Below are 13,431 nucleotides of genomic sequence, written 5' to 3'. Positions count from 1 at the left end.
CACATAGAAATTAATCCTCTTGGAATTAGGTGGGAGTGGGGGCAGGTAAAGCTGGAGCCTTATTCTCATGGGATTAACAGAAGAGGAACTAGAATATCTAAGTAAACATTTTAGAAAAAGAAATTGAGCAGGTCAAAAATGAGCTTCCTGAGGAAAAACCATCAGCATCAGATAAAACAAAAAGGGAATTTTGCCAAACGTTAAAGATAAACCAATTCCAATATTAAATCAACACTTTGGGGAAATGGACAAAGAAGTGGTACTGACACCCACACCACGATGAATAAAAAAGAGAAGGAAAATAATAGACCAGTTTAATGAATGAATATGGATGCAAAAATCCCCAATAAGATACTAGCTAGGGAATTAACACAATATGTTACAAAGATTGCACAATGAGCCCAATTTGGATTTATACAGGAAATGGAGAGGTAGTTCAAGTTACAGAAAATTATTCACATAATTATATAACAGTAAGTAATAAAAAATCATATGGTTATATCAATAGTTAAACAATAAGCTTTTGACCAAATACAACATTCACTTCTATTCAAAATCCTTGAAAGTATAGGTATTTATAGATTTTTCTTCATAAAAAAAGCATTTACCTAAGCACATCAGCAAGCATTATTTGTAATGGGGATAAGCTACAAGCCTCCCCAGCAAGATCAGGTGTGGAACAAAGATGCCCACTATCACCTATACTATTCAATATTGTATTTGAAATACTAAGAATGACAATAAGAGAAGAAATAGAAGTAATCAGAATAGGGAATGAAGTTATCAAACTCACTTTTTTGGTAGATGATATGTTGATATACTTGGAAATCCCAAAGACTCAATTAAAAAGTTTATTAAAGCAGTTAATAATGTTAGCAAAGTAGTAGGGTATAATTTAAACCCAGATAAATCATCAGCATTCGTATATATCACCAATAAAACCATGCAGGAAGAGATAGTTAGAGATACCCAATTTAAAACAACTCTAGACAGTATATAATTCCTAGGAATACAACTGCAAAAACAAACCCAGAGACTGGTGGGCCCTGTAGAGTTTTCATTGTTTATCAGCTTTTGCATTTCTTCATCATTTAACTGGTTTGGATGTTCACAAGTATTCTGGCCCAGATGAGTAAATGTGGTGCTGTCCAACAAATCTCTGAAAGTTCCTCACTTCTTTTCTGCTGGAATGCTGCAAACACTGTGTTGGCTCATTTTCTCTCCAAGTTAGTAATAAACTGTACCCCCATGGAGAATCATGAATCTGTTGGCATTAAGTCTGGGAGCCATCTTGCCTCGTGGCTGCTGCTTTTGTTGACTGTAAATGTTTAGTTTGGGGTGAATGAGGCTCTGATTGGTCCAGCACTCTGCGGTTACACCTCCTTTGTCACTCTCACTGCCTGTCTGTCTCTTCTCCTTACAGTGACACAGTCTAGGGAATGCCAATGTTTTCTTCAAGAGCACACAGAGTTTTGTGGCATTTAGGTTGGTGTTGAGAAGTTCCTCAGCCACATAAGTCTCCAGCAACCATTACTATTGCATATACTTACATGTGTATATCTTTTGGTGTATATTTGTTTGATTGTTGATTTTCTTCAGATGTAGAGACCAGGTTTGAAGTAAATGAGGTGACCAGAAATCGTGGAATTTTTCTGGAAAACCATGAGCTGCAAAGATTCATGAGTGATGGTCCCTGGGACTTCAAGTTGAGAGAAACACATGACTGTAATCCCAAGTTAGATAAAAATCCGAAGAGTGACTGTGAATTGGATCAAGTTGGAAAGAGATTCAGACAGTCTTCTATCCTAAGTCACAGTAAGAAAATGACCTCAGGGAATGAATGTGTTCAGGATAGTGACTATAGCAAAGGCTTTATTGAAGAGCTTTTTCAGTCCATTGAGAAGGCTCCTGAAATGCCATTGTGTCCAGGTAATCTATGGGAAATGGCCTGGAACTGGAGTTCAGACCTCATGAGACATCAGAAAAGTGATACTGGAGAAATGCTTTGTGTAAGTAGTAAAGATGGGAAGGCCTTGAGTCAGAACTCTATGCTCATCACTCATCAGCAGATTCCCATTGGAAAGGAGCCTGATGAATATAATGAATGTGAAGCAACCTCATCCCATCACTCATCTCTTCCTTGCCTGTCTCAATTTCACCCTGGAATGAAATGTTATGCATATCCTCAATTTGGGGGGGGCCTTTGATTGGAACTTAGATCTTGATAAATCTTATAAGAGTCATACTGGCGAGAAATTTTATGAAAGTCATGAATGTGGGAAGGCTGTCTGCTACAGATCTCTCCTTATTGGTCATCAGAAACCTTTTGAATGTAATCAATGTGGAAAGGCTTTCATACAGAGGTGCCATCTTGCTGCCCATCAGATAATCCACATTGGAGAGAAACCTTATGAATGCAATCACTGTGGAAAAGCTTTCAGAGACAGGGGCAGTCTTGCTGCACATCAGAGAACCCACACTGGAGAGAAACCTTTTAAATGTAATCAATGTGGAAAGACTTTCCTGAAGAATTCCTATCTTGTTGCCCATCAGAGAATTCACACTGGAGAGAAATCTTATGAATGCCATAACTGTGGAAAGGCTTTCACAAGCAGAAGCAAACTTGGTGCCCATCAGAGAATCCACACTGGAGAGAAACCTTATGAATGTAGTCAATGTGGAAAGGCTTTCACAGACAGGGGCAATCTTGCTGTACATCAGAGAATCCACACTGGTGAGAAACCTTATGAATGTAATCTATGTGGAAAGGCTTTCACAACAAGCCGGAACCTTGCTGCCCATCATAGAATCCACAGTGGAGAGAAACCTTTTGAATGTCATCAGTGTGGAAAAGCTTTCAGAAGTAGCTCCAATCTTGCTACCCATCAGAGAATCCATAGTGGAGAGAAACCTTTTCAATGTAATCACTGTGGAAAGGCCTTCATAATGAGGCCATATCTTGTTGCACATCAAAGAATCCATAGTGGAGAGAAACCTTTTGAATGTAATCAATGTGGAAAGACTTTCAGAACAAGCTCCTATCTTGCTACCCATCAGAGATTCCACAGTGGAGAGAAACCTTTTGAATGTAATCAATGTGGAAAGGCTTTCACAAAGAGGCAAAATCTTGGTGCCCATCAGAGAATCCACAGGGGAGAGAAACCTTTTGAATGTAATCAATGTGGAAAGGCTTTCATACAGAGATGCCATCTTGCTGCCCATCAGATAATCCACACTGGAAAGAAACCTTATGAATGTAATGACTGCAGAAAAGCTTTCAGAGACAGGGGCAGTCTTGCTGCTCATCAGAAAATCCACACAGGAAAGAAACCTTGTGAATGTAATCAGTGTGGAAAGGCTTTCAGAGACACAGAAGGTCTTACTGCACATCAGAGAATCCACAGTGGAGAGAAACCTTTTGAATGTAATCAATGTGGAAAGACTTTCAGAACAAGTTCCTATCTTGTTACCCATCAGAGAATTCACACTGGAGAGAAACCTTATGAATGTAATCACTGTGGAAAGGCTTTCACAAGCAGAAGTAAACTTGGCGCCCATCAGAGAATCCACACTGGAGAGAAACCTTATGAATGTAATCACTGTGGAAAGGCTTTCACAGACAAGGGCAATCTTGCTGTACATCAGAGAATTCACACTGGAGAGAAGCCTTATGAATGTAATCAGTGTGGAAAGGCTTTCACAACAAAGCGGAGTCTTGCTGCCCATCAGAGGATCCACAGTGGAGAGAAACCTTTTGAATGTCATCAATGTGGAAAAACTTTCAGAAGTAGCTCCAATCTTACAACCCATCAGAGAATCCACAGTGGAGAGAAACCTTTTCAATGTAATCATTGTGGAAAGGCTTTTGCAATGAGGCCATATCTTGTGGCCCATCAGAGAATACACAGTGGAGAGAAAACTTTTGAATGTAGTCAATGTGGAAAAACTTTCAGAAAGAGCACACGTCTTGCTGCTCATCAGAGAATTCACAGTGGAGAGAAACCTTTTGAAAGTACAGTTTGGAAAGATTTTCATACAGAGATGTCATCTTGCTGCTTATTAGAGAATACACAGCAGAGAGAAACATTTTCAATGTAATCAAGGTGGAAAGACTTTCACAAAGAGGTAAAATCTTGGTGCCCATCAGAGAATCCACAATGGAAAGAAACCTTTTTAATATAGTGTAGCAGCAAGCATCCCAGCATCCCCAGGGTGGCTGCCAACACAGGCTCTTAGATCTGCTTTTCTAAAGGAAAGCAACTCAAAATGGGTTAACAAGCTTGCTTTAATCAATCAAACATATATCATTTACCTAGTTCAGGGGAAAAACGTCAGCACCCTGAACTTCAGAGTATACAGACAGAAGTTAAAAGACAGAGAAACAGATCAAGCAGACAGGCTTCCAAACTGTCCAACCATTCCATCCATACCAAATCACAGTTACCAGAGAGGGAAGCATCAACATCTGAGTTTTCAAAACCAGGGGGCTCTCAACGGTTGCCCAGCGTCTCATCTGGTCAAATCACACAACACTTCTCAAAGCAAAGCCTCACATCAAGGTTTCATATAGCCTTCTCCTGACTCAGAGAATGTACCAACCTTCTTGACTCACTGCCCAATCACAAAGTATCTCCTGAGAAACTAGCCTGCCACAAGAGGCTCCAGGTGCACTCAAGCCTGGGGGCAGGGAAGATCTTAGAAATTTACATTACTATAACATATAGTCACTGTGGAAAGACTTTCAGAAAGAGCTCCCATCTTGCTGCACATCAGAGAATCCATGTTGGGGGAAGCCTTTTGAAGGTAATCAGCATGGAAAAGCTTTCACAATGAGGTGGTATCTTGCTCCACATCAGAAAATCCACATTGTAAAGAAGCCTTTTGAATGTAATCATGTGGAAACGATTTCATACAGGGATGCATTCTTTCTGCATATCAGAGAATCTACACAGGCAAGAAGCCTTCTGGATGTAATCAATGTGGAAAGACTTTTAGATCATCCTCCAATTTTGCTACTCATCAGAAAATCCACACTGGAAGAGACATTTGAATATAATCAATGTAGAAAGTCTTTCACAGAGAGCTACTATCTTGCTTTATATCAGAGAATTCACACTGGAGAACAAACCAAGAATGTAATTAATATGGAAAGTCTTTCACACCGAACTCCACTATTGTTATATATCAAAAAATTGATACTGAAAAGAAGTCTTATGAATGAAATTGGTGTGGAACGATATCTACCACTGAGCTCAGATTGTGCTAAACATCAGAGATCCCCCCTGGAGACAAACCTCATGCGTGTCATGAATGAGTCAGAGCTTTTAGCTGTCACTCTTAACATACGTAACAAGTACCAGAGATTGAACTGGAATTCAGGCTTTGTGGTACCAAGCAGAACACTTCATTCAACAGGAGAAAAACATGGGAGAAACCTTATGAATATAATCAAGGGTGATGCCTTCAGGCAACAATCATGTCCTATTTTCCATCTCTGAATTCTTATGGGATAGAAATCTGATCATTGTCAGGAAGAAAGGCATTCACATGGAAGTCAGAGCTCCCTGTGGAGACAGTGTGGGAAGGCTTTCAGCTAGAGATCCTCTCTTACTTTCTAACAGAGGATTCACTGTGGAGAGAAATCTTAGAAATGTCCTTATGGGGGCCATACTTTTCTCTGGATGAGGGTGATGAGTAGACAACCTTGTTCCTGCTGGAATGAAGGTAGATAAAGGCAATGGATGTGGGAAGGGCTTCCTATAGAACTCCTACTTGACTGTACTTTGGAGAAATCCTGCTGGAGGCAAAGCTTTGGGATTTAATTACCAAGGGAAGGCCTTCTGTTGCAAGCACAGACTCATTAGACCTCCCAACAAGAGACGGCATTAAATATCCGCAAATTCCATCCTGTACATAAAACCTTATACATGTAATTATTTTTCTCTGAAATTTTAATGTTTATCATCCCTCCTCAATATTTCATGACATTCGTAGACTTCATTTCCTTTGCCATTCCCTCATGAGATGGTATTCACTTTGTTTCCTGTTTTTTGCTAGCAGAAAAATTCCTTTAAATGTTTTGGTACCTGTTGGACATTAATTTCCATAATGCTTTCTTTAAGGGGCTAGGGGACACGGGGAATGAAGTGTTGTACTTGGATCCACAAAGCCTGAATTCCAGTTCCATCTCTGGTACTTCCTACTTGTATGTCCCTGGCCAAGTCACATCACCTAATTCTGCCTAACTTTTCCCATCTGCAGAATGGGGATAATAAAGGCATCTACCTCCCAGAGTTGAAGTGAGGATTTAATTAAATGATATTTGTTATATGCTTTGGAAGCATTATTTCATTTTGGAAATACTGGCTATTTTTTATGACTGTCATTCCTTGGACCATTAGTCTCATAGTAAATCAATTGGCTAAAACATGAATAGCTCAACTGAGAAAGAGAGGAAGACAGAAAGAAAAAGAGACACTGTCAGAGACATAGAATCCCAGATCTTACCCAAGGGAAATTTGCTTAAGATTCTTAATACCACAGAGGAAACCTATTTTCTTCAAACAATTGCAATGTATGATGTAAAACATACTGTTTATTTGAGATGTTGTTTTAAGCCAAGTAGGTCTTTTTCAGAAAGGAAATGGGGAAATGATCAAAGACAAATGATTATCATATGAATGTAATTACATGGAGGGGGTGACCCTAGTTAAGCAGATTTTCCATATCCCCAGATATATCAGCAAGGTTATCAGACAAAATGACAAATGAAGTCTCTGGCAAAAGTTCCTTGGAAGGGTCAGACAGAAGGGAACACCACATTGTGTAACCATGTTGTTCCAGGATCTATGCCAAGTCCTGGAGATAGAAAAAGTGGCTAACAGTCCCTGCCCTCAGGGATCTTACAGTATAAAGGGAGACAAGCTATATATCTGTACAAAGTGAGCTGTGCACAGGATAGATGGGACATAATTAGCAGAGTTAAGACCCTGCTATTAAGAAGCTTGGAGGGGCGGCCAGGTAGCACAGCGAGTAAGAGCACTGGCTCCAGTGTTGGGATGACCTGGAGATCGAATCCTGGGCTCAGACACTAGCACCCACAACACCTGGCTGAGTAATCTTGAGCAAGTTACTTAACCCCAATTGCTTAGGGGTGGCCAGGTGGCTCAGCGAGTAAGAGCACCAGCTCCATGTCGGGATGACCTAGGGATCAAATCTGGGCTCAGATACTCAGCACCACACCCACAAATAACTGGCCGTGTAACCTTGAGCAAGTTACTTAACCCCGATTGCTTAAAAAAAAAAAAAAAAGCTTGGAGAAGACTTGCTGCCAAAGGCAAAATTTTAACTGGGACTGAAAGGAAGCCAGGAAGGTCAGTGGTCAGAGCAGAAGGTGGAGAGTATTCCAGGCATGGGGGAGAGCCAGAGAAAATGCTAGGAGACAGAGGGTCTTGTGAGAGAAACTTTCAGGAGGCCCGTGTCATTGGATGGAAGAGGAAATGCAGGGGAGAAAGGTGTAAGGGGATTGGAAAGGTAGGAGAGGGCCAAGTTATTCAGGGCCTTGACTGCCAAACTGAACATTTTATGTTTGCTTCTGCAAGCAATAGGGAGCCACTGGAGTTTATTGAGTGGAGGAGGGAGGTGACATGGTTAGACCTGCACTTTAGGAAAATGATTTTGGGGCTGTACTGGAATTGGGAGAGACATGGGTCAGGCACACCCCTCCCTTCACACCTAGTATAGTAGTCCAGGGGTGAAGTGATAGTGTTTTGTGCAAAGGTGATTGAGAAACCTTAATGTGGAGTATAAAGGTGAATGATTGTAATTCATACTTTGGTTCGGCAGAGAGGGTCCTGGGTAAGTGGGGAGGAGAGCTGGCTATTGGTCTCTGTCTCCTCTCCTCAGACATAGAAGAACAACTGAGATCTCTCTGGGACTCCTAAATCTGATTCTTTGGGGGTGGGGGGCAGGTATGGGATCAAATTCCCCACCTCAAGAGAAGGAGGGATCTTTGCTTGGAGGCACCTCTGCATTGTTGGGGGAGGGGGACAGTACTGACCCCAGGCCACCTAAGTGACCCCAGCTGGGTAGAGGGAGCTTTGCATGGTCCACCCTCCCCCCATCTCCCCACACACACCTGGGCTGGGAGGAGTCAAGTTGAACCTTGCCTGGCTAGGAAGGCAAAGGGGTGGAGGGAGAAGAGAAATAAATAGTGGGAGTTATGGAAGATTGTAGGAAAGATTCCAGAGAGCAGTAGTCCTCTCTCTTCATTCAACTCTTTACCCAGACATTGAAGACATCAAAGAACATGGAGTCTTTGGCCAGAGAAAGTAAGTTGGGCTCTTAGGTACCCTCCCTTCTCCTCCCAAACTCTGGTCTCCCCAGCCCCACAATTATCTGCCCTCCTCCCACCTCCTTTGGTAGATAGACCACCACAGGACCAGGAAGGGAAGCCTTTTTCAGCATCCTTTTAATCTTGCCCCCCCTCCCCAAGAATCCTCCCTTCTTCCCAAGAGAGAACTCTCCAGCAGCCTGCCCCCTTCCCCATGCTGGAAGACTGCCTGGTGGGGGAGTGGAAGAGCTCTGCATTTGGAATAGACCTGGGTTCGAATTTAGCTCCCTCAGTTCTCACTACTAGACTCTGCAGTGCTTTACACGTGTGCTACCAGGTAGAGATTGTTATCCCCATTTCACAGAAATGAGGAAACATAGGCTGAGAACTGCAGTGACTTTCCCAGAGTCTTAGTTAGGACAAGTCAGAGGGGACTCAGCCTTGGCTACTAAGTTACTGAGCCTCAGCGTTCTCTGTAAAATGAGGGGCTGGACTTGGTGATCTCTGACTTTCAGGTGTCAAATATGTGTGCATTCCTGTGATCTGGAAAGTGACTCAGAAAAAAAAAAGGCAAGTTTAGAGTGCAGAAAGTGATCTTGGAATTCCCTACTGGTGTAAATTATGTCCCAGGCTGGAATCCTGGCTGTTCCTTAATGCCCCTGAGACCCTTGACCAGTCATTGACCTCTCTCATCCTTGTCTCTCCAGGACAATTGAGGGCCTGGAACTCTGAGGGCCCCTCTGGCTCTAGCCCAGGGTTCTTGGAGAGCTGGCCCCTTGAAAAATGGACTCCAGCCTGTGAAACCACCTCTGTCCCAGCTCAGTTCCCTGGTTCCCTGCTACTCTCCTACCTTGGACAGCTCCCCAGCCACGCCGGGGACAGGCTCCATTGGGAGCATCCTTCAGACACTTTGTGGGGACCTGAATGAATCCCCATCCAACCACCAGCTTTCTCCAGTTTTCCCAGGCTAATTAGATTCCTGTGGGCTCTTTTTATTCTCACTTCTCTGTGCTCTGCCCTTTTCTCAGGACAGGCTCTGGCCTCCTGGTCATTCTCTTCCCATGTTTAAAGGAACAAACAGAAAATACCCTCCTTTCCTTCCCCCAGCATTGGCATATTTTCAAAAATTGTTCCAAGAACCTGGCACATAGAAGATGCTGGAGGGTTTTTTTGCTTGTTTGTTTTGTCATTTTAGAGGCTTTCCTTCGTGTCTGGGTCTTGGAATTCTTTTAGGGACCTGGAAAAAAATACTAGAATGGTTTTCCATCTCCTGCAGCTCCTTTTTACAAATGAGGAAACTGAGACAAATAAGGTTAAGTGATTTACCCAGGATCACACAGATAGTATCTGGGGCTGGAATGTGAACTTAGTTCTTCCTGACTCCAGAGCAGACACTGTCCACTTCACCACCTAGTAGGTGCTTAATTAACGTTTATGGATTGATTGCCCTGTTCAGCCTCATTGGCTGAGGGGGCAGGGACGTTGGTGATCTCTGAGGATCCTCCTTCATAGAGCCCAGGAGCCTTGGTGCTGGGCCCCCTTTCTGCCCCAGCTCAGCCTGACTTCTCAGTGCCCAGGGGGCAGGGTCTGGGGTCCCCTGAGCCAGGGAATTTGTGACTGCCTCTGCCTGGGGACCAGGACCTTGGTTCTCAATTCCTCTTATCTCTCCCAGTGAAAGAATGAATGAATGAGTGAAAAGTCATTTATTCAGCTCTTCATTAATACATTCTAGGATTTGCAGTCAGTGCTATGGACTCTAGGACCAAAGGGCAGATTTGACACCCCAAACCCCGCACCGGCCCCCGGTAACCCAGCTAATTACAGGCACTGCCTTTGGAAACCTCTCCCTGAAAATCCAAGCCTTTTTGACTGCTGAGTCCCCCACTGCAGAGGGAAGGGGAGAATGGGTGTGGGGTCCTTACCTTTTCTCTGGCCTATGACCTTCCTCCATTCACTTGTATTAGCATTTGTTTTTCCTTCATTCCCTTTCCCTTACCCCCTCCCCCCACTTCTGGATTCTGGAATTCCATTTTCCTCTTCCAAATTTTTCTGACCCTACATTCCTCCACCCTCTTCCTCTCCCCACCTCCTCTTAGTCTTAGAAGGACCAGGAGGGGATGGGGCTACTCCTGGTCATTGAGACTCCCCACCCAGGTCCTTGGGCTGCCCCATAGCATTTACCCAAGTTCTTCCTATCCAGGAACCCCAGATCCCATCTGGTCTGTTTTCTTTAGTAAGCAACAAAGGAGCCTCTCCCTTTTGTTGGGGGAATCTAATGGGATAATAGCTTTCAAAAACTTTAGAAATCCTAATGGTTCCCCCCAGGATTTCTCCCATCCAAATCTCACTCCCCCTTCCCCACACTCCAGCTCTGAGTTTTTCCTTCAGTGTAGGGTAAATAGACCAGTTGATCCATTTCTCAGTAGAGAGTCCCAAACTCTGCCTATTGCTGGACATAATCTTGCTGTCTGGGAGTTTACCCTCTAATGGAAGGATGTTGCCACATAATTTATGGATGTGGAGGAGATCTCTGGGGCTGGATGCCCTGTCTGCTGGGAGATGATCCCAGATCCTGGATGTCTGAGCCAGCCTGGATCTCAGAAATATTCCAGGCCATTCATCTCTTCTCAGTGACTTGCTGAAGGTGTCTCTGCCAACTGCTATCTGAGGCCAGGCTTGGACCTGGCCTTCCTGAGTTTGAGCCTGGCTCTGTGTTCCTAACCTATGGATGAATGAGGGAGACAGGAGACAGATGTAAGGTAATCTCTGAGAGGAAGGGATGAGTAGCTGGGGATGGAGGAAGAAAACAGGGCAGGCCTGCAGAAGGGAGCGCTTGTACTCCCCCTTGAAGGATGCCAAGGGCCAATGGAGACTGGAAGAGCCTTCCATGTTGGAGGGAGCAGAGCTTGGGGACAGTGTTCTCTTTGAGTTCGGGGAAGGGGCAGAAAGGCCAGTGAGTGGAGCTGATGGGGGACAGGATCCCAATAGGTTCAGCAGGAACCCTGATCTCATCCAAGACCAGGAAACCCACAAGGGCGTCTGGAAAGAATTCAGCTCAGCCTTGCTTGGAGTTAAGAGTTGAGAAAGTTTATTATTATGTCATTACAGTGGGCAAGAGTCCTTTAGGGGACCTGCCAGTGAGAGGGGTACATGCTTTTACCTTTAAAGAGTAGGGCTGCCATTGTCAGGGTTGACCAGACTGGAGGGGCCTCAGTGCATAGACAAAGGTCAGAGCTGACCAAGGGGAGCATGTGAATAGACAGTTTAGATAAGATTTGGGCCAGGTTGAAGGAGACAAAAGGCAAGAACAAAGGAGGGTGTGGGCCAGGCCCAGAAGAAATGAAGAGATTAAGTAAGAACAAAGGGGTCACCGGGTGTTGCCTAGGTGGAGTGTGGGATAGGGAGAAGGGGCAGAGCTCAAGGGTGGGAAAGGACTGGTTTTACTAGCTGGTTTGACCTAGACCCCAGGTACCCCATCAGAGTCTGTGCCTGGAAGGGGGAATCACCTAAGAAGAACTGGGAGGGCCAAAGCACCCTGGTATGAGATCTCATCTCCTCATTTCCCGATTTGTAGAATTAGGGGTTTGGGGTATGTGAGAAACACACTTTTGGGGGTCACAGGACCTCCCAGGTAGGGTCAGGGAGTGAGCCTGAAGCTCTGCTGTCCACTGCTTCCCTGGGGGCCCTTAAGACGATCCATGTGGCATACCCCTCAATGCCACTGTGGGGATCACAGAACCTTCCAGGTAGGGTCAGGGAGCTAGACTGGGATGAGCTTCCTATGATCACTGCTTCCCTTTTTTGGGGGAACCTTTAGGAAGATTCACATGTTGTACCTCTTAAAACAAATCCCCGCTCACTGAAAGAACTCAGAAACAGTGTGCAGAGGAAGGAGTTTGTTTATCCTTTCAGCTGGGAAACTAGTATGGTGCTTTCTAGGGACACCCCCACACTGACACAGAAGCAGGAGTGATGGTCTACAAGCCTTGTCCTTTCTGGGAGACTTAGCGTTCATTAAATTCCTCAAATCCTTCTTTATTTCCCTCTATATCTATGGTCTACATTCCTTCTATATATACAGTCAAATTTCTCATACTCCACATGTCATTCTACACATCCTACATTCCTTTAATATATGTAGATTATAAAGGGCCTGACCTCTTCTAAGGTCAGACCTATGTGCCCCACCACCACCCTTCTAGATCCCTCTGGCCATTGTCAGAGTTCCAGGAAGGCCTGGGTTTTAGTACAGTAAGACAGGTGACCTTCCCACAGCTATTGATTATCTTCCAATAGCTTTTGTGGAAGCAAAACAAGATCCCATGATATCCCCTCTTACAGGTAGATGACATAATATCCCCTTCATATTGGGCATAGGGTTTTAAATTGGCCTCCTTGAAAATGGCCATATTATTACAGAAGAGTGTCAACTAACTTTCCCCAAATGAATGTAACAGTGCCTTGGTAGAGTTTGGACTGGGTCTTCTATTCAGGCAGACAGATATGAGGTGTGAAAATGATTATTAATAATCAATATCTTCTTGATTCAGAGCCTTCCAGGTCTCTCTGTCTTCTTCCTTTGAAGCTAAGGTTTCTCTACTTTCTTCCCCTGGAGCTAAGGTCTCTTTGCCTTCTTCCCTCAGAACAGAGATCTCTCCACATTCCCTGGAGCTGAGATCTCTCGCCTTCTGGGAGCCTTCTCTGCACGTGCAGGTGCCAGGTAGGTCTGCACAAGGGCCCCTCCCTGCACTCCACTTCTGCTGGCTGCCCTGTGCCTCATCTTCCCCCTCTGACCTTGCTGAGTGTCCTCCTGTCACATCCCAAAGGTGCCGTCCCCGGTTTTACCATTGGATCACATTTGACTAACCCACACTTCTCACCCTCAGTGTCAGGTGGAGGCAGAGCTCTGGGTCTGAGGCTGCTGAGGCTCTGACTGGTCTCCTCCCATCTGGGCTCCCAAGCCCCTTCTGCCTCCTGGGTCCCTAAAGGGGGATGGGGGAGGGGCATGAGGCCAAACAGAAGGAATTCTGGAGGGGGCAAGTCCTCTTCCTGCTCAGAAGGTCACTCTAAGCCTGCCCCTCCTGCCCCCCTGCCCCTGT

General features: G+C 44.6%; 3 pseudogenes; all 3 read left to right on the top strand.

The window, feature by feature from the left end:
* Positions 1–4,585, top strand: part of LOC138168138 (zinc finger protein 665-like) — a 552,079-nt pseudogene extending 547,494 nt beyond the window's left edge.
* The window catches only part of LOC138168153 (zinc finger protein 420-like), a 43,351-nt pseudogene that overhangs the window by 16,772 nt on the left and 13,148 nt on the right, over positions 1–13,431 (top strand).
* On the top strand, positions 4,585–6,330 carry LOC138168182 (zinc finger protein 717-like; annotated as a pseudogene).

This window comes from Petaurus breviceps, unplaced genomic scaffold (genome assembly GCF_028583685.1).
Source record: "Petaurus breviceps papuanus isolate PSGF00001 unplaced genomic scaffold, PetGlider_PUasm1.0 355, whole genome shotgun sequence".
NCBI lineage: Eukaryota > Metazoa > Chordata > Mammalia > Diprotodontia > Petauridae > Petaurus > Petaurus breviceps.
Note: the sequence above shows the minus strand (reverse complement) of the source record. Positions and strands in the feature narration are given on the sequence as shown.